General features: G+C 40.0%; 1 protein-coding gene across 3 annotated transcripts in view; it reads right to left on the bottom strand.

The window, feature by feature from the left end:
* The window catches only part of LOC134205172 (uncharacterized), a 160,716-nt gene that overhangs the window by 83,261 nt on the left and 55,087 nt on the right, over positions 1 to 22,368 (bottom strand). Inside the window, exon 2 of one of the 3 annotated variants that reach the window (XM_062680174.1) lies at positions 8,510 to 8,549. The exons of the other annotated variants lie outside the window; for them this stretch is intronic. The gene's annotated coding sequence lies outside the window, so the exon portion shown is untranslated. The remainder of the gene's footprint in view (positions 1 to 8,509; positions 8,550 to 22,368) is intronic. 3 annotated transcript variants of the gene reach the window in all.

Genomic DNA, 22,368 nt, shown 5'->3' with positions numbered 1-22,368 from the left:
TCTACTCCTCTACTACTACTCTACACAATACTGCTTCCATACTTTCACTCCGACCTTTGTAATAAAACAGAAAAATAAAAAAAAAATTATAACCGTGAACTCTGGTGTTTTTGGGCAGTTCTGACTAGTGTCAAGTAGGTCAAGAACCTGGGGGTTCCGGCAAAAAAGAGGTAGCATTCGGGAAGTATTAAAAACTTTCTTCAGCAAAAAGAAAATTAAACCACACAGCACGAGAGTAAAATGCGGTCTGACATACTAGGAAGCTAACAAATTCACCCAAGGTAAAATGCTCATAAATGTTCCTGATTATAATCTTCTCGCGGATTTCAGCCGAACATTCTGTATTCAATTCTGCAAGAACTGATCGTGTATGATAGCTTTTAATGAGTTTAGCACCGTCCAAACGTCGACCGATTTGACTGAAATTTTGTCCATAGCATCAGGGCGAAATAAGGTATTTTTTGAGCCACTCTACTGTGGAAGGTCAAATTGTCGTCTATCATGGAGCTTTAAACTCCGGTTTGATGTGATCACGACTTTACCCACATGAATCACTGCATGTAGTTCCGACTTGCGCTTATTGACGATAACCACCTCCGTCTTATGTTGAGCAAGTTTACGGCCTCTAGCGGTCATCCAATCCGCCACCGTGTTGATCGCGTGTGTTACGGTCAGTTCTACATACGTACATAAGATTCCATAATACGTCGTACATAAGATTCCTTAATACCGGGCTCAATATTGATCCTTGCTGAACTCCTGCAGGAACGCTTCTCTGACCGGAATCGGCCTCGTATAATAGAGCACGGTTCTGGCAATAGCTTTCCAACATCCGGTACAGGCCCACCGGTAGACTAAGCTGACATAACGAGAGCGCGGAGGCATCCCCGCTTACGCTGGTGAATGCATTCTTCACATCAAGTGTCACTAACGCATAGTATCAAATACTACACCTTTTCCGTCGGATCTTAGCGGGCCATCATTGACTAGCATTCTGTCAATGGATCTTGTCTAGCGCCTCTAGTAACGTTTGACCCCTGTAATGGTTTTAATCTCCCGACCCACTAGGCCAGACGATAACCTATCGACCATCTGGTTGTGCTGTTCTACTGGCCACCTTGGTAGGGCATAGCAGCTTCAATAGAACGCATAATTGAGCTTGTCTATCGCGACACCCTCAGGAGAGAATTGTACCATCTTTTGGGCCGTTGTGCAATTAGCCGCCATCCTAGATTAGTCCGCCACTAGTTACCGTTATCGACATGAATTTTTTACGGGTCAGCCAGGAGGGCGCTATCGGTCCTATACTCTGAGGCCGACTGCCACTGTGTTACTTGAACGGCTTCATCTTATTGACTTCACCGAAAAGACACGGGCTTGCTTCTTGCAGGCACAGATAAGGCACATTGGTGCCTTATCACTTTTCTGCGTTTTGTGCCTTTCCGCAGCGTGTTGCAGCCCCCTGGGTTCACCCACTCTCCATTATCAATGCCACACCTCGTCAGAAACCCCTATTGGACCTCACTTGAAGCTACCGCTGCATAAAAAAGATGGGTTTTGATTACTCATTGCTCTTGGGTCCCCCTTGTGGCTACCGTCGAATCCTACTGGAGTAGTCGCCTTTAAAGATCCCATGGCCATACGAGGGTTGATATTTATGTATTCGGAGCCAGATCAACGCAAGTCAGGAAAGGGTCAGTAGGCAAAACTGGAAGGCAGGATTGGACAGCGTGCTACAAGGCCCGCCACGGTTTCATGAACCGGAAGACATCCTAACCATTAGCCCACTCGCCATTTCGATTCGGTGTCACCTGGCTCTACTAGTAGAGTAGAATGACTCGGCTCTTCCAGCCCGTCGCATACAATAAGTCAATATCGCAATATCCAAGGCAAGGTCCGTTAACTTGCAGGCCAGAATGACATAATCAGGATCTCACTGGTATTAATCCTGAGTGCCAATTGGCACTGAAACAATATCGTAAAAAACATAAGAGAATTATTGTACGGATTTGTACCAGGAATCTAGCGAAGATCGTGGTGCTAGTGGAGCAAAGATGTAAAAGACAAATAATACAATATCCAGAGCAATCCCTGAAGAAGTATTCAGAACAATTCCTGAAGAAATATCCAGAGGAATGCCTGAAGGTTTATCCGGAGGAATTCCTGCAGATCCGGAGGGAATTCTGGAGAAAAATGCGAAGATATTCCGGGAGATATATCCGGAGGAATTGCTGGAGCATATCAGGAGGAATTAATGGAGGAATATCCTAAAGAATTTCTGGAGGAACATCCTGACGTATTCTTGGAAGCACAGACCGACGAATTCCTGGAGGATCATCCTATCGAATTCTTTTAAGAATATCCTGGAGGTATTCCTGGAGAAAAATTCGGAGGAAATCGTGGGGAATATCCGGTGGAATATGCGGAGAAATATCCGGAGGAATTCCTGGAAAAATACCTGGAGGAATCCCTGCAGGAACATCCAGAGGACGCCCTGGAGGAATGCGTAGAGGAATATCCGGAAGAATTCCTGGAGAAATTTCTGCAGGAATTTCTGGAGGAGTATTAGGATGATCTTCTGTAGGAATACACCCAATATTTTTTTCCACACGGTTGGTACTCTTTAATACCCGATTAACCTGATTTTTCACAGCTTTTTAAATACCACCTGAATTTTCTTTGATTTTTTGTGAATTTTTTGATGGGGTTAACTCATAGTTTCATTAACGCTAAGGCTCGATCACCACGAAGCGTCTTTTCAACGCTGCGTGCACGTGGCGTTAAACGCTTAAATTAAAGTCTTAATCGACTGAAACCCACCCGTGTAAAAAAAAGAACTGGGTCCAGCCAGAGGTAATATTGAAGAAAAATCTAAAGGGTTTTCTGGAGAAATATCCGGACGAATTCTCTGCGGAATATTCGAAGAAATATGTGGAGGAGTATTTGAAGGAATTCCGGGAGATGTATTCGGAGGAATTCGTGGAGGAATATCTGAACGTAATCCTGAAGGAATATCAGAATTAATATCTGGAGGAGTCTTTGGAGGAACTCCTGGAGAAATATCAGGAAGAATTCCTTGAAGAATATTCAAAAGAATTCCTAGAGAAATATCCGGACAAATTCGGTTAGGAATATTCGAAGGCATATCTGGAGGAGTATTCGGAGGAATTTCTGGAGTAATATCCGAACGAATTTCATGTGTGTTATCCGAAGAGGAATATTCTGAGGAATTCCTGGAGGAATACACGATAGAACACCCTGGCGAATTCTTGAAGGAAGATCTGAAGGAATATTTCTTTTAAATATTCAGTTGGGGGGTCCCGTAGCGTAGTTGGCTACACGTTCGCCTTTCAAGCGAATGGTCTTGGGTTCGATTCCCAGCCCCTCCACCAAATCCTCGTCGGTCGCCAGAAGCGCAGCCTTATACGGTGGCGTATTGGGGAGCGCCCTTACCGGTATGACTGCCTGATGACGACTGACAAATTGTTCTTCTCGGAGGCATTCCTCCAACGTACCCGGACAAATGGCAACCGAACAACGCAACGATCATTGGATTCACGACATGGACAAATGGACACAATGGACTCACGGTGAGATGGACCAGCAACGACAACAACAATGAATAATGGAAAAATCTAAAAATAGATTCTGTGTGGATTCTGGCAGCAGAATACCACAGTAGATCTCGGCACAGTAGCGGTTAAGTAACACAGAGTACCTGCCAAATAAAGAAAGGAATAAAACAAATATTCAGTTGAATTCCAGGAGGAACTCCTGGAGGAATATCCGAAGGAATATCTGGACGAATTCTTGGAAAAATATCCAGTGGAGTTCCTAGAGTAATATCCGAAGGAACGTCTGGAGGAATATCTGAAGGAATTCTTGGACGAATACCCTGCCTAATTCCTGGAAGAATAGCGAAAGGAATATTCGGAAAAAAAATCTGGAGGAATATCCGAAGAAATATTAATATTTGGAACAATATCCGGACGGATTCCTGGAGGAATATCTTGACGAATTCTTGGAGAAATATCCAGTGGAATTCCTGTAGTAATATCCGGAAGAACTTCTTGAGGAATACCCGGGAGATTTTCTGGAGGCACATCCGAAGAAATATCTGGAGGAATATCATGACAAACTCCAGGATAAAAATTCGGATGAATTCCTTAAGGAATATCCAGTGGACTTCCTGGAGGAGAATCCTGAGAAATTCCTGGTCAAATTCCTGGAGGAATATACGAAAGAATATCTGGAGAAATATCCAGAGGCTCTCCCAAAGGAATATCCGGAAGGATTCTTGGACGAATATCCGGGGGAATTTCTGGAGGAACTTCTTGAGGAATGTTCGATAGAATTCTTAGACGAATATCCTAAAGAATTCTTGAACGAATTCCTGGAGAAATTTCCAAAGGAATATTTTGAGAATATATAAAAATCAATCTATGTATGTATGTTCGCTAACTACTTCTGAACCACTTGGCCGAATTCAACCAAATTTGGTACACACGTTCTCTATCCTCAGGGGAAGTTAACAAAGGGGGTGGGAGGGTCATTTAGGAAAGGGGGAGGGGTTTTGTTTAGAAAACGAACAATTATGTGTAACTTTCATCTCCCAGGACCGATTTCAACCAAATTTTGTACACATATTCACTATAAGGAAACAATCATATGAGAGATTTTGGGAAAGGGGGAGGGGTCTGGAGGAGGGTATTGTTCAGAAAACGGGTAATTTAGAGTAAATTCTGAACCCCTGCACCGATTTCAACCAAATTTGACACATACATTCTCTACCCTAAAGAAAAGATAACAAATGGGGGTGGGGCGGTCATTGTAAAAGAGGGAGGGTATGGGGGAGGGGTTGTCTTTATAAAACGAGCAATTCAGTGTTACTCCCAACTTCCAGTACCCATATCAACCAAATATTGTACACATATTCACTAAGAGAAGTCGATCACATGGAAGTGTAATTTGGGAAAGAGGGAGGGGTCTGGGGAGGGGTATTGTTCAGAAAACAGGCAATTCAGTGTTTCTTTTGAACCCCTGGACCGCTTTCATCCAAATTTGGTACACACACATCTCTCTATCCTAAGGAGAAAATAACAAAGGGGTGGGATGATCATTGGGAAAAGGGGAGGGTAAGGGGAAGGTTGTCTTTAGAAAAAGAGCAATTCAGTGTAACACCCAACTCCCAGGACCAATTTCAGCCAAATTTGGTGCACACATTTTCTATTCTAAGGAGAAGATAACAAAGAAGGTGGGAGGGTCATTTTGGAAAAGGGAAAGTTATGGGGGAAGGGGTTGTCTTTAAAAATGAGCAATTCAGTGTAACTCCCAGGATAAATTCCAACCAGATTTGGTACACTTATTCTCTATTTTGGAAGATGTTTATTGAAAAGGTAGGGCCAAACAAAGATATAAAAATATATTGATACAAAGGTTCAATTCTATGAGCGGTAGATCTACCTCTGTGGGTTTCGTGCTACAGCATTGGACATTTTAATTCTATAATTTACTTTTCAGTCCCTAGCAAAAGCCGGATACATATAGCTATTAGCTATCTATATATCTCGGATACTTATTCAACGTATGTGACGTATGTGATTTGTAAACAAAAATTTAAACGTTGATTTCTGCATTCTGATAGCACTCCCACGCAAACTATCGCCACATACAGGTAGGGGAGGTTTCGGCTAGCATGTTCGTTGTATTGGTTTGCGTGGGAGTGTCATCATATTTGACAAATCGACGTATGCATCTTTGTTTACAAAATCACATACGTCGTTTTGAATAAGTTGCCGAGATATATAAAACTCAATGTTTGTATGTTTGTAGTGTGTGCTCCAGCCTAACTTCTGAACCCATTATTGTATTGTTTAGTTATCGATCAATTCAACCATTTATCGAAATCATGGTTTGCCCAACGTAAAAAGCAATGATTAATGTGTTTCCTTCTGGATGGTGAATGTGATCCCTTCTTTAAAAATAGACGTTTGCTCGGAATAAGGCATCGGTGGATGTTTGTCCTTCTTTAGAAATAGACGTTTGCCCGGAATATGGCGATTATGGGTTCGCTCCCTTTTCCAAAATCAGTCAATGTTTTCAAATGAAATCTGCCTTCTTTTGATCAAATGATGAAGTATCGATAAGATAACGCAATTATCCTGTTGACCAATTGGTTTATTCATTTTCCGATTGTGAAAATAACTGCGAATCAAACTGGCTATTCCGAGCAAGGCCGGGTACATAAAGCTAGTTTTGAGAATATTTTCGAGGAATATTCGAAGGAATCACTGGAATCCGAAGGAATATCTGGAGAAAAATCCGAAGGAAACATTTGAGGAATATGCGGAGACTTGTCTGGAGAAATATCCGGAAGAATTCCTGGAGAAATATCCAGAGAAACTTCTTGAGAAATTTTCGAAGGAATTACTTACTTATACTTATGGATCCTGTACACCTCCGGTGGTGCAAAGGGCCGACTTGAAAGATCTCCATCCTGAGCGTTGCCCGGCTATCGCTTTAACATGTTGCCAGGTTAGATTTCGGTCGACTTCTTTTATTTCTTTATTGAGGCTTCGCCGCCATGAGCCTCTGGGTCTGCCTCCGCTGCGATATTCTGCTGCGTTGCAGTCTAATGCTTGTTTACAGATTTCGTTTCCGCCCCTACGTAGAGTGTGACCGACCCAGCCAGACTTCCGATCCCGAATTTCTGTTGCTATCGGCCTCTGGTGACAACGACGATGGAGCTCGTTGTTTGAGATTCTGTTGTGAGGCTACCAGGCCCGAATTATATACACCTGCATCCGTTTGGTGTTCTCCACTGATACACACCATGTTTCGCTAGCGTATAACAGCGCAGATTTCACGTTAGAGTTGAAAATTCGTATTTTGGTGCCTGTTTTTCCAGATATTTCTTAAACTCGCAAAGGCAGCCCTTGATTTCTTGATCCGTGCGCCTATGTCGATCTTGGTACCGCCGTCTGACGCCATTTGGCTACCAAGATATTGGAAGCTTTCAACATTCTCCACTGGTTGCCCGGCTACTGTGAAACTGGAAGGAGTCACCGTGTTTACATCCAACGATTTGGTTTTGTTGACGTTGATGACTAAACCTGCCGAAGAGGAGCGCTCGGCAAGGTCGTTGAGCTTACTCTGCATATCAGAGCGCCGTTGCGCGAGGAGTGCAACATCATCCGCCAATTCGAAGTCATTTAGGTGCTCCATGGTTATAGGTTGCCATAAAAGGAATTCTTGACGAATTTTGAAGACATATCTGAACGAATATCAACTAGAATTCTTGGAGGAATATCCGGAAGAATTCCTAGAGGAATATCCGAAATAGTCTTCTTATTCTTCTTCGATGGCTCTACATTCCAACTGAAACTTGTCCTACTTTTTAACTTAGTATTCTATTAACATTTTCTCAGTTATTAATTGAAAGCCTCTCTATGCCGCCATTGCATGAGTACGTATCTTGTGTGGCAAGTACAATAGAAACACTATGCCCAGGGCGTCGAGAAAGTTTCCAACCCGAAAACATCATACACCGGACCGAGAATCGAACTCGCCATCTCCGGATTAGTAATCCTACGCCTTTGCTCGCAAGGATACTGGATTCGAAATAGTGCCTGGAAGAATATCCGGATTATTCCTGGAGAAATATCCGAAGGAACTTGTGGAGGAATATCCGAAGGAATTTTTGGACGAATTTCCGGACGAACTCCTGAAGGAATCCGAAAGAATAACTGGAGGCATATCTGAAGAAATATTTGGAGGAATATCCGGAAGTATTCCTGGACCTATCGCTGGAGTATTATCAGGAAATAATTATTTGGTTTATTTGTCTTATTTGTTTTATTTGTGTAATATGTCTTACCTCGTCTTATTTGTCTCGTCCAGGGTTTGAATTCAAACGTTACGATAATGAACTGATTCGGGGGGCTACAACCCATGATAAATTTCTGTAAGAAGCCCCAATTGGGGGGGGGACACCGGTTCTCATGATGCATTTCAACTTGTTTTATGCAGCTGTGCGAAAAAAATATGGTCCCCAACAATAAATAATATATATAAATAATCAATAAAGCGAGAACAACGCGTTCAAGTGGTTCCAGTAAAAAGATTTTCCTTCAAAATTTTATTGTAAAATTTGGTTCCTTTATGCCTCATGTCATCCGAGAGAGGTACTGAGAAGTAAAAATTTCAGTTGTACAATAGTTTAGTATTTAGAGCTCAATTAAAATTTGGGAAATAGTTGGTCCACGAAATTTTCTAGGAACATTTCTTGATAAATTTCAAAGAGATTGTCGGCTGGGATAAGCGAAATGCTTTCCCAATTTAAAGTTATAGACACTTTAGTTCGAAAATAGCGCTCTACCGCGAGTGAGCTTCCCTCAGACCTTAATAGTCCACCTGACAATTATAGATCTGAACTGAACCTGCAGAAACCGTCAATTGTCCTACATAATATCTGATGGTTATGTAAAGAACTATGTAAAAATATATTTACCACAAGTCAGTGTAAGATGATCGGCAGTGGAATGGTATACCTGAGAAAAAAAAAAAACAAAATGAAGATGAGATTATTAATTATGACAGTGGAACTATTTCAGTTTTCCAGTAAATTTAATTATATATAAATTGAACTCATATCAGTTAACAAACTGTAGTGATCTTAATGTTTCGAGCTGAGTAGATTGATATTAGCCTCTGATAAAAACTAGATCTTGATGCGATCTTTATAAGAAATTCTGAGAAACTAATTATTTCCAATAAAAATACATCCTGATTGCATCTTGACTTGAACCTTGACTTGGCCTATCAGCAGGAAGAAAAATCTACGTAGGCAAAAACATCAATCGTTTTTTTGAAATTAAAAAAAGTAGTACAAATATTAAAGAAAAATGTAATTTCTTAAAAAATTAACATTTAATTAATCCTGCATGTTACAATTCTGAGACAAAGATTTATATAAGCTTACTTTATTATGGAACATGGTACTCGCTATATTCAGATGGCTACAGCACTGCATGCTCAATCAATCTCGGTCAAATCATTCGTGATTTGAACTGTGAGCATACAAAACCTTTTTTTTTCATTTACGTAGATTTCATAGTTTGCCATGCAAAACGGCATTATCAAACGGGTCACCACATCCAGCAGAGTTAATTCTCAATCTGGGCGAGGGGATCTTTCGACGTGTGAGCTCTTTTAAAATTAATTCAATTTGAATTCTCTAAACACGAATGAGTTTCCATAGCTCAGCGGTCAGACACGCAACTATAAGGCAAACCATGCTGAAGGTGTTCGTGTCATAATCCCGGTTTGGTCAAACAAATTTCGTCGACTTCCTGGGCATAGAGAAATTAGTGCTAGCCACGTGATACATAGAAATGCATAAAACATACGTAGGATAGCTCAGAAACCTTATAGAAACTGTGCATTGTGAAGGTGATTAACAACTGCGAGGTTGCTATGAACCAGTTGTGGGATGTGGCGATGCCCTAGCAAAAGAAGGAGCTGTGTCGCATTCCGCTAAGTCAACCGTAAGATCGATTAATTTAGGTAGAGCTTAAAACCCCGAACTTTTGTTAATCAATTTAATCGAAAAGCACGGTTGATTTTCTTGAACCGAGCACATTAGCTACCGTTTAGCTAACAGGTTCAAATTTAACCATGCTTGTTTTTATCTTATAAGGACAAATTTCTTCACCTTAGCTTAACTCTTAAGCGGCCCTTATCCATACGCTTGTTGAACATCTTAGTAAAGGTGAAGAAAACGTATCGAAGTGTTTAATAAAACCGTATTCTGCTTATCAACAGTTTCGCAAAATAAGCTTGAACTTCACATCGTTCGTCCGACTTGCACCAATTATTTAGCCTCTGTACCCTATAAACATCAACAAAAAAAAACATATGATTTGACCTAATAATTTCCGCCTCGTAATGAACGTTCAAGACGACCACAAAACGGTGCATACTGGTCACTGGCCATCACCGCCCGTTCGCTGCGCTACCGCGTACGAGTGCGGCAACCGTAGCCCATTTTTCCTCTAACGGGATTCCTTCTCATGTGTGCATTCGCTGACGGCTTATCACGCGCTCGCCAACCTGGCGGCGCAATAATTTGTGGTCAAGTGCTGCACGGATATCTATATGTAAGCATCACTAGGAAAAAAATAAAATTACTTTTTCGCAGTAAATTATGGGAAGCACTGTGAAAAAAGACGCTAAGATATTTATGAGATAACCTGTTTCGAAACACTAATTTACTTCCAACCAAGCTTGTGGTCGATCTCATAGTCTACAGTAAACCAGAGATGGCAAGAGATCCCAAGTAACATTTCAAGTTTTATTCCGCTCTAGGAATGGTTTCAAGATCAAATTATAGGAGCTGACAATAAAACCCACTACTAAAGGACAACCTTCTGATGACCACTATAAGAGTAAGATATTGCCAGATGGCCCTCTCTAGATTACCACTATAAACCTGTTATAAGAGTATGGTCCAATGCACCGAATGAACACAATGACGTTTGAGACGGGCGCTGTTTACTAAAAATGAACACTTGCATGAACTCGATGAATGAAAAAGTATTCATTCTTAGTAAACAGCGCCCGTCTCAAATGTCAATGATGAACTCGGTGCATTGGACCATAGAAATCCGTTTCAAGCCACCCGCAAAAAAGGGAATTTGGCTGCGGCAGCTGTCAAAAATTTTGCTTCAAAAAAGAGAAACAAAAATTTGTAGAAAAATAATAACAAAATAAATGATGATGAAAATCATGATGAGGATGCATTCAAAATAATATTTTTTCAGGTTTGTTTTCCAAAGTACTTTCATGGAAATGAGGTGCGCTTTCGATTTCATGGTGAAAGCTAGTGCAAAATTAAGATTGAAAACCACGCGCCCGCAAAATAATATAGTTCTGGGCAATAAATTTAAAACGATTATTAAACCAATATCGTAAATCTTCACTTAATCCATTAAAATTCCACCCAAATATTGAAATCTATATTCAAAAGGTGTTTTCAAGTGAAGAAAACACTATCTAATCATGTATTTCCGTGGTAAATTCCACTGACTTGAAATTGCGTCTCCTTTTTCAATATGGCCATCATAGTTTTTAATCAGAAAAATGTTGCTCTCGTTAAACACCGTTATAGATCCTTTGCAATGTGAAAATTCTTATTATGGTTATTCTTTTGACCACATTACGACCAAAAATTTTGGATTTGATAGAGTATTGAAAATAGGACTTATTACGTTCTTCGTTATAACCATAGAGCTACTCATAAGATCAATCAGCTTTTGACGTTTGAAGCTTTTCAGCGAATTTATTAGAGGTTTATTGATAGCAATAAGATCGCCAATAAAACTGAGCATCTAGCTATGGTAACTGCTGTCATAAATCCCCTATAAGAATGAAATAAATCCAACAAGCATGGAAATTGTTACTTGGGATGGCAAAGAACAAGCGAGTCACATTGGCGCAACCCAAAAATTGTCACCCCTCTAGTCCACGCCGGATCTACTCGAGGAGTCTACATTACCCAATACAGAGTACCTGGATTTATCACGACTCCGTTTAGGCCGATACAAATATTAAATTTATTTTATGTCCGGCAGCTCTTGGAAAATACGAGGGGGGGGAATAAAAAAAATAACAAGGAAACGAAAAAAAAGTCCAAAATGTGAATAATTGCAAGGAAAATTTGGAATTTTAATGGAAAATGATAGCGAAGAATGTTTAGAGAAAGCAAAGAATATGAATATTTGTAACATATTTGTCCAGTAGTGAACTTAGCACAAATTTTATATAATTAACAAAAATACTGAAGCTTATTTCTGTAGAAACTTTTTTTTAAGTTTTTGCTGATGGACTCTAAACAGTTGAATCCATAACACCAACATTTTTAAAGTACGGCTAGAATCATAAGCTTATGTTTAAGTAAAAGATATTTTAGTTACTAGATAACGATTGTCGCTGTCGTCGCTGTCCGGAACATCTTTTGCTGGCGAGGATAGGGGATCTAAATGTCAATGAAGGAAAAATACATACGATACGATGACAGTTTAGTACCACACATGTTTCGGACAGCAGAACAAAGGGAACCGAAGCGACAATCTTTATCTAGTAACTAAAATATCTTTTGTTTAAGTCAAGTATGAAGCTCAAATTGGTTGTACTGGGGCAATGATCAGGTGTACTTTTGAAATCAGAGATATGTTGTCTGAACAGGGATGTTTAATGAAGGTTCGGAAATGCAGACTGCCCGGACTATACGGAATACATATGATGCAATGGACGCTGAACTCACTCATGCAAGAAATATGCGTGGACGAGCTGCGGTGGTTTCTGTATAGTCGTAAAGAGGTCATTTCCGCTCATGCACGGCGAATGCTGCATGGGCCCTTCCCAATACTTACTGAGATGTATTATCAGGAGATGAGATGTGTTATCACGTGTCTGGTTGATTTTGGTTTACCTTACACTGAAAACAAACTTGCTTTTTGAGAGTTACTGTTCCACTTGTTTTATGAAAAATAAAACATTTTTCCAAACAAGTTCTATAATAAATCTCTATTACATAGCTAATCGAAGTTACGCAATATATAGGCTATACGGCACTGGGTCAGTCTCTGCTGCCAGATTCCAGCGCTTGCTTGCAGATTTCGTCTCTACGTCCATTTACACTGTGGACTTCCCGTTGATATTGGATCTCGATGGCATCGTTGATGGGGCTCAGCATTCGGGATCCAGTTGTGAGCCCACCAAGCTCGAGCTGTAAAACGTAGACATTGGTTGATGAATACTTGCAAATCTATATGATCTCTGCTAATACGTACCAAGTCACACTGGCGTATAACATCGCAGATTGCACGTTAGAGAATTCGAGATTTGGTGCATTACATGAACAGATTGGAACTCGATGTTCTATGTTGATCTTGGTCCACCGCCCGATGTTGGCTGGCTTTGGTTTTCTACCTTCTCCACTGTTTTCCCGGCTACCGTGAAGTTGGAGTTGTTCATATCCAATGATTTGGTCTTGTTGACGTTGTAGTAGAGCAATATCATCATCTGGGTAGATGTCGTTCGATTGCTCTGTGGAGGTGGACTGCTAAAGAGGTCCAGGACTCTGGACTAGTTCTCCCTTGCTTCCAGGAATGCCCCACATTTTTTCGTGATTCAGATGAGCGATGGCTTTTCCGTGCTCAATCAGTACCAAATGGAGGGACTCTTGAAAGCCATTGACCTGCTCCAGGATGATGCAAAGTATGGCAGTATGGTCATCCGGGGCGGAATCCTGCCTACTGCCATTAAAGAATTGTCAACATTTCCCTATATCTGAAGTCGTCAAAACTTGAAGTTGTTCTAACTGGTCGATTCAACGTTTCAGCTGATCAGTTGTATCGGTGAATGACTGACATGTCGCGTCTTTATCTATCATCCACGGATATGTCCTTGCTCCATTCAGGCGTCGTGAAATATCGAAGAGGAGATGATTATCGCCGGTTGCTGCGAGTTTCCTCCCATCGTCGGGCGGGACGTCCAGCCGCGCCTGATTCTCACGTCTACAGCCAGCAGTGTTTGACTTAATTCCCAGACCCGCTTTTAGTTGGCAGGACTAGTATTTAGCTCCTCTGAAAATGGATCAGCTGAAAACGGAGACAGTGTCTTCTTGAGTCCGTAATAAACGCAGCGCTGACATCGCGATTGGCTATCCTTTTCTAATTGGCGACAACGCATTGCTTGGCTTCAGCGGTGTCAGGAGAGTCTCGGGCGACGAATCAACGTAGACCAACCAGAAAATCCAGCTGTGCTGAAATCGTTCGCTGAAGATCTTAGATCTCGGGTAGTGGATGTTCTGGAAGGTGGCAACGTAGAATATATGTGTGCAGTGAAGAATGCTTTTATCGAAATCGGCGAGAAAAACTTGGGTGAGCTGCTCACTCAGCAAAAAGAATGGATTACAGATGTAACCCGACGGAAGATTGAGAAGCGTAGAGAAGCAAAGGGTTCTTCTTCTTCTTCTTATTGGCATTACATCCCCACACTGGGACAGAGCCGCCTCGCAGCTTAGTGTTCACTAAGCACTTCCACAGTTATTAACTGCGAGGTTTCTAAGCCAAGTTACCATTTTTGCATTCGTATATCATGACCATGAGGCTAACACGATGATACTTTTATGCCCAGGGAAGTCGAGACAATTTCCAATCCGAAAACTGCCTAGACCGGCACCGGGAATCGAACCCAGCCACCCTCAGCATGGTCTTGCTTTGTAGTCGCGCGTCTTATCGCACGGCTAAGGAGGGCCCCTCAAAGGGTGAAGCAAAGGGTGGGGAGCTTGAAGAATCAGAGGAGTAAAATAGAGTCCGTCATCCGCCCGTCCGTCCGTATCTCTGTAAGTGGGAGTCAGGCGTTGCACCCAAAAAGCACCCATCCAAGGCATCACATTTGAAGTATAGGCCAATGATCATGCAACGTTCATTTATGCGGAGTGAGCTCAAAGAGCTGACCGTTTGCTTTTTTGCAGCGTCTCACCGATTTCAATATTTTGACAGTCTGATATCATCAGATGGCGATATTGGGATCGACATGTAACCACGAGGCAGAAAGGCTGGGGATAACTTTCCGAGTTATCGAAATATTTGGAAACCCAACCGGAATGATCCACGCACCAAAATTCGAATGTACTATACTCGATCTTGAAACGTTTTGAGTGTATTGGCAAAGATAACGCAGATGATGTTTAAAATTTACAATTCGGACGACCTTTCAGCTGGATAGCGCGTGACGAGCAACATAAAAGGCATCAAATACCGATAACAATATATAGGTAGGTGTCCGAGAACATGGATGGAAATGGGTAGGCCACATATTGCAAGGGAGGTTAGACGGAATCTGTAAGCATATTTATGCCCTATATCTGCTGTTATTTTCATTTCAAATACTCTTGGTGACAAATGTACGGTCTATAAATTATATATTTCGTACCAAGAAAAAAACAGTAATGCATATGTGCAAACTTAAAAAAAAAATAAAAACACTCAAAACAATTTTTTTTCGGAATATTGACAAGAAACTCTTCGGAGTCTCCACAGAAAAATCTTTAGAATTTCAGCGACATTTTTTCCGAAATTCTGTGGAAGAGTTCCGAAAAATGTTCGGTAGAAATTTTGAAGAACTAGAAGAATCCGTAGAAGGATCCGAAATGCATATTTGCGATGAAAATTCCAATAAACATCAAATTCCGAAGAATTTCCAGTAAAAATAAGAAAAAAATTCCAGCTTACTTTTTTGTACAGAATCTCTAAAGATTTTTTTTGAAAATCCTGGGCAACTTTATTACCAGCCCTCCCCTCGGATATGTGATCCTGCCGCGATGGGTGGGCTTACGCCATTAGCACTGATATGGCAACCAAATACATATCCTGTCGTGGTGGTATCACATGTGGATTATTTTTGTTCAATGCCGCGTCACAATTTGGCATTGACGCACTGATTTTACGGATGAGCATGTGATCTAACGGACATCATCGTGTCTTGGAGCCTGGAATAGTGATGCAGTGAGGTGGGCTTCTTTCCTCAGTAATAATGAAGTGAGATCTCCTCCTTTTTTACAATACTTTTCTGATGTGTTCCCTGAAGATGGTGAGTCGTAGCTACGCTTAAATCTAGCTAGATAGGAGCGTGTCGCTTCTTTTATTTTGTTATGTCCAAATTAAAGAGCCATAATATAAAATACCACACTTGACAACAAAGGTATACAAACAATCTAATAATGGCTTCATTCTCGATAAATTTTATTAACAGATAGGGAATAGGCGTGATGAAGCTTTATTTTGCCACCGAAAAGTGAATCCTTTAGCTGACCACGACTTAGATAATGATAGTTATTTTACTTGTAAGGATTTAAGACGATTAGATACGGTAGGGCAAATTTCATTATCTTCGCTCAACTTTAAAGCGATGTTCTTTCAAACTTTAAAACTAGGTTTTTCATCTATGCAGAAACGACCCTGGGAGGTTAGTATTAGGTAGACAAATAAAATGAAGGAACGACGCAACATAATCTACAATGAGTATCGACTTAAACTGAATTACGTAGAAAACAAAAAAACTAAGAAAGACAATGTGATAGGTGAATTAAGCAAGATGGAACAAATGACATCTTACGAAATACTTGACAAAATTAGAAGTAAACTTACTGTTTGACTATTAGAACTTGTAATACCAGACATCACTGCAGTTGGTAGAAGACATAAAGATAGGCACAATTCTCCACTACTTCTTTAACCGAATCAAAATGTGTGAGAGAATGCATGTATGTTTTTGTGAGTGTGTGTATATATCATCATCTGAAGAGTATGTTTAATCTGTGAATCACACTATGAAGAACTGAATGTTTAATACGCTCATCAAGCTAGTTATCATTAATTAATTGTGTTTTCAAATATTTGGATCTGCTTCAAGAACAATAGCATAAAATTTGATTTAGAAAATGAGTGGAAAATTATGCGAAGTTTTTTGGGTGATGACTGAGAAGTGCAAAATATAAATAATGTTAAAATTGATGAATCGATGTTAGATGGTGTTGGCAGTCATGGGAGTACATTAAGTGAATCAACTCATCATCAAACACACGACTGCAATATATGTTCAACAAAATAGTAAACAGGGACACATATACTTATTAAGGAGTGACGTGAATTTGGAAATGTTGTACGGGATTTTGAACAAGGATGGTTCTGAAGATTTAGTAATTTGATTTTGACCGTTTGGTGATTTTTTGGTGACCCGTTTCTGGGGATGGTTTTCCTGCCTAGTTATAATAGTGGAGAAGTTGTGAAAGTGAAGAAATAACGATACGGTGATAGTGACCGAAATATTGTTGGTGATCACGATGGCTGTGCCAAGATTTATGTGAATAGGATGAATGATTTCATTGCTTATAATGAGTGAAGTGTGACTGAGGTGATTAGTAGTGTCAGAAAAACTTATATATTTTTTAAACGTAAAAGAGAAGAAAAGAGTGATGTTGATGTTAGTGATAGTAGTTTGTCAATACTAAGTGCTTATAATGATGGGGGTGGGCTGTTAAACAAATCGTTGTTTTCATCAACACGGCCCACAACAGTGACCACATGAGCAACATCGCTTAGGAACGCCTGTGTGGTTATGAAAAATGGGAGGCTCATGGATGCCAATATGGGCGGGGTACAGTGTAGATTAATAGCAAGGTACAGCTGCCATTGTAACCACCACAAAAAAAAATCTTGGGCGACTTTATTGAATCTTCAAAGGAAATTCTTAGAAATTTTCAGTAGTGCTAAAATATTTCCGATGGAAATTCCTGAGATTTTCCAGTAGAAAATCGAAAAAGTTCATCTGAAACACCAATAATGAATTTCCAGAGGAAATTTCGATGCTTTTACAAGTGGAAATAACGAAAAAAAATGTACTTTTGTTTTACTTGTAACGGTTGTACTTTTAAAGCTTTTCCAGTAGGAATTCTTTAAGGACATAGTTGGAAGAGTACCAAGATGGCAGCCAATATGGCACCGGACCTTCCACGGGCCAACCCCACACCTCCCGCACTCCTCTCCCACCAACATTCGAATGCATCGAACAGCATCGAACAAAAGTTAATTATTCAAATTACTAACCTGTTCACAGCATATTTCCTTACTTCCCGTGATAATGAACATGTTTCTTCAATGAATCCTATGTATTCCGGCTCGAATTGTAGCATAAATTAGCAGTTTCGTGCCAATTTAATAGCCGTCCGCGATTTGTTGGGTTCATCACTGCACTTCACTTCTTCTCAAAGGGCATTGGAAAAATCAAGTTTTTACTCACTTCTCCGCACATGAGCAGCCCGAAATGTTGATAGAATTCAAATTAAACACCACTTTTTGAAATCAGTCACTTATTCGAACCGAAAACTTAGTATAAACTGCTAGATTTGCCCGAAAAAAACGGATAAAAACTGATCGCGGAGCGAATGTAAACACCGCGGTGCACCGGCACCGGCAGCAGCAAACTAATAAGTAGGGTGGCTCAAAAAATAATTTTGCTTCGCCACGCTCAGTTGATTATGATTTATAATTTGGGTGTCATCCAATGGTTTGGGCTGGTTTGAATAGGCTTACCGTGCGCAGGTCGTTTCAGGTTTGTATGACAGTTGATATGGCGAAGTTGAATTTAACATTATTCTGATTCTGGCACTCCGTCATTGGGCGATGGCGAGGGGGGAGACCATATGACGGGATGAAATATTTAAGAGCTTCAACTCCATAGACAATCCATATTGAATGGTCGTGCCAATAGTTGGGAGTCGATTTTAATCGAGGTTGCGATTCTTTCGCATGATAATTAGGCTTCTCAGAAGGCATCAGTGAAACGTGCAATTCAACAAAATACCCAGAATTTGTCTGGTGATATCTATCGCATCAGGGGCAGATACTTCTAGTCTAGTCTAGTCTACACTATCGTACCAGGGGCAGATACTTCATACAAAAAAGTGTGACATAAGGGTGAGTATAAAATGCTATATTTGCGTTACGTAATCAATGGATCTTCCCTGCGGTGCGGTTTTCGTTCACTGAAGTCTCTGATATGTTGCTTTCAGCAATGTGGGTTCTCTTTTCGCCAGCGTTTGGAGGGAAAGCGCCGTAATCAGTGTAATAAAAGGTTAATTTCCCATTCTAGTTTTCATACAAACTTGAACCGGCTTGCGCTCAACCAGTTTTTGTTCAAATCGGTTTTTTTTAGGACACTCGGAGCATGGTACAGAATCGAGTAAGCGTGATGGTGCTGGGTCGTTTTTTGAACCACCCTACTAATATTCTTTGTTTTTTATAAATACGACACCAATACTACTACAGTATATGAAAGTTTTTACTGTACCAATACTATCAAAGCTTTGTTTTGGTACTCAACCCACCTTCACCTTAAAAAATTAAATCAAAATTTTAAAGATTTTCTGATGAGTTACGTAATTTTCTGGGAAACTTCCTTAAAATTTCTGAATCATTTCCTGCGCATCTTTGCATGGTGATGATTTAAAGCAATGTTTAGCTGAACCTACAAAGAAATCAAAATGACTTCTCGAAGAAGAATGAATTCCCGATGAAATGTTGGAAGAATTTATGGTGCAAATTAAAAAAACATAAACCTTGAGAATTCTAAAGATTTAATCTTTGAAAATCCAAAGAATTTTTTGAAGATAATGCATAGACTTCTTCCGTGGAAGTTCTAAATAATTCCTCGAATAAAAAAATACTTGAAAAATTTAAAAAAAATGTGATAGAATTCACAAAGAGGGTAAATTCCAAATTTGAAAAAAAAAATCATTGCACGATTATATATCTTGTGTAGCAAGTACGATGGATACACTATACCTACACACTTAAATCATTTCACAGATTTCGGTGAATTTTGCTTCAATTCACCGAAATCTCAACAGCAGATTTTTTCGGTAATTATTTCACCGATTTTCTGCGGTATTTTCCTTTGTTCAACTGTCAAAACCACCAAAAAATCTGTAAGATTTTTACCGAACAGTTCTGCTATTGAGATTTCGGTGAAATTTCACAGAAATCTGCGATTTATTTTAAGTGTGTAGGGTGTTGAGAATGTTTCCCACCCGAAAACATCCTAGACAGGAACGAGAATCGAACTCGCCATTTCCGGTTTGGCAATCCTACGCCTTTGCTCGCAAGGCTAACTGGAGAGTCTAGGGTGGCTCAAAAAACACTTTTTCAATTTTTTTGATGGGCCGCCCTCTTATTCGGTTCTATTTGATGCCCCGATGCTCTGGACAAAATTTCAGCCAAATCGGTCAACGTTTGGGTGGTGCTAAACTCGTTGAAAGTTTATATGGAAAAGTGTATGCAGAAACATCCAAAAACAGTGATATGCAGTTATACGGCACACTTTATGATCAAGAACAATGATACTCATTCAGTTCTTGTAGAATTAAATATTGAATGTTATGCTGAAAACCGCGAGAAGATTAGAGTTTATTAGGCAAAGATATTAGCATTTTACTGGAGTGTTGTAGGGGTGAATTTATGTCTTTTCAATGGTAAAAGAAACGAAATTTCCTCAAACTCCACTTCAGAGAAATGCTAATAACTTAGCCGGGCAAACTCTAATCTTCTCGCGGTTATCTGCATAACATTCTGTATTAATTTCTTCAAGATCTGAATGAGTATCATAGTTATTTATCGTAAGTTGTGCCGTCCAACTGCAGTTCACTGTTTTTGGATGTTTCTGCATACATCTTTGCATATAAACTTCCAACGAGTTTAGCACCGCCCAAACGTTGACCGATTTAGCTGAAATTTTGTCAAGAGCATCAGAGCATCAAATACAACCGAATAAAAGGGCGGCACATCAAAAAAAATTGAAAAAAGTTTTTCCCATACTAATTTGAGCCACCCTACTGGAGACTGAACATTTTGATGAGTACTCTCTAAAATGTTCGAAAAACTATTTTTGGAAATGAAGAAGAATTTCTGGTGAAGATTCGGAAGAACTTGTCGAAGAAATTCATAAGAATGTAAAAAAAATATATAGATGTGAACAATTTTTTCCACCGAAAATTGTATGTATTTCCAAGGGTTTGCTTTGAATTTTCAGACAGAATTCACATCGAATTTTTTTCGGAGTTTTAAGGAAAATTTTCGGAATTTACACTGGAGATGCTTTGTTTTTTTTCATTAACAATTTGTAGCAAAATTTCCAATCAAAATTTTTCAAAGAGAATAACTCAATTATTGTTCAAAAATCATTCGGAATACAGGCACTTTATCAGGATTGCATAATGTAATGTCAAAGTTTTTACAGGAAATTTATTTACTGGATTTTTCATGAATATCCACAAGGAATTCTTTTTTTTGGATTATTGTAAAAACATGAACATTTTTCAAAATTATAGCTGCAGTTCACTAATGCAAAAGTGTCGGCGGCGTGATGCCAAAACCCATCGGCGGCGGAAACGCAGATATGCATCGGCGTTGCGACCGACGCTGCGTTACCGGTTTTTCTCGATGCATACCTACGTCTATTTAACGCTGAGTTGAAAAGACGCTACGTGGGCATCGGCCGTAAGATGCGCTTTGCGTTTAATGATTAAATCATTAAATTTTAATGATTTGTATTTCTTACACCGCTATTGTTATTCACCAAAAGTTTTTCGTGTAAAAAAAACCACGTGGTTCGAAAGCAACACCCCCCCTCCCCCCATGTGGCTTATCGTGGTCATTTTCCAAACCCCCTCCCTCCCCCCATATATGACCACGTGGTTTCTGGACGGCCCTTAATCGCGTTGCTTATAAACTGCATGTGGTTCAAGTATATTTTATTGTAGAATTTTTACGATTTATGCACAATTTTCGGAATCAGATTTGCAGGTTTTGGAACACTGGAGGATTTATAAATGCTACCTGCGCATGTATTGCGCTTTGCTCCGGTCGAAACAAGCGCGATATTCGTTAGTTTGCAATAGCCATCGAGCAAGTAAAAACAGTGCGTATTTTAGTGCGTTTTACTCAGGTCGAAATTAGCGCGATCTTCAATAGTTTGCAGTAGCCATCGGGCAAGTGAATACAGAGTGCTGCGCTTCCGTTCGGTCGTCCAAAACGCGATTCTCCTCATTTTTCATATGCTACCGGGCGTGCATGTTTTAATTTTACTCGTCGAGAGACAGCGTATTAGTGTTATTTCCCATTCCATTGATCGCATCGCTTACCGAAGTGAATCCAGATAAATTATCCTTTGTAACTAAAACGATATCATATCCCAAGACAATCGTGGAGATGCAGAGGTATACTCGGTCTCTAGTAGCAACAAGAGTCGGACTAACAATCCTTCCCTTCCTACATGACCGTAAGCACATGGCCGGGCCGTTATTGACTTTAAATATTTGAGCTCCCGAAACGTGTACCTTGAGAATGGGTAGCTAATCCCAAGTCCCATTTATTTTGTTCGTAGAGTAGCAACGGAGTAGCAACTACGAATTGTGCGGTCATGTTCATGCTCAATAGCCTAACTGGCAACAGGAAAAAATTTGGATAAGCAGATATCCTTTCTCAAATGGTACAAAACCTTTCAATATTGAAGAGCATCGATCTGAACATCAAAACTTTAACCGCAAGTTCAGTCGATGCTCTAACACAGATGGCTCGAAAAGCAACACGTGGTACTCCAAACGAGGTGCACTCCACTGTTTTACTCATATGTTCCGGAGGCATCCAGGAATGTAGCATATGATGTAGATTGTTCAATCGATACATGTTAAAAATTATGAATCAAATAGCTTTCGAAAAAATCTTGTCAAATTAGTTAAATGACTCG

Source organism: Armigeres subalbatus, chromosome 1 (genome assembly GCF_024139115.2).
Source record: "Armigeres subalbatus isolate Guangzhou_Male chromosome 1, GZ_Asu_2, whole genome shotgun sequence".
NCBI classification, from domain to species: domain Eukaryota; kingdom Metazoa; phylum Arthropoda; class Insecta; order Diptera; family Culicidae; genus Armigeres; species Armigeres subalbatus.
The sequence above is the reverse complement of the archived record's forward strand: the minus strand, read 5'-3'. Positions and strand labels throughout refer to the sequence as shown.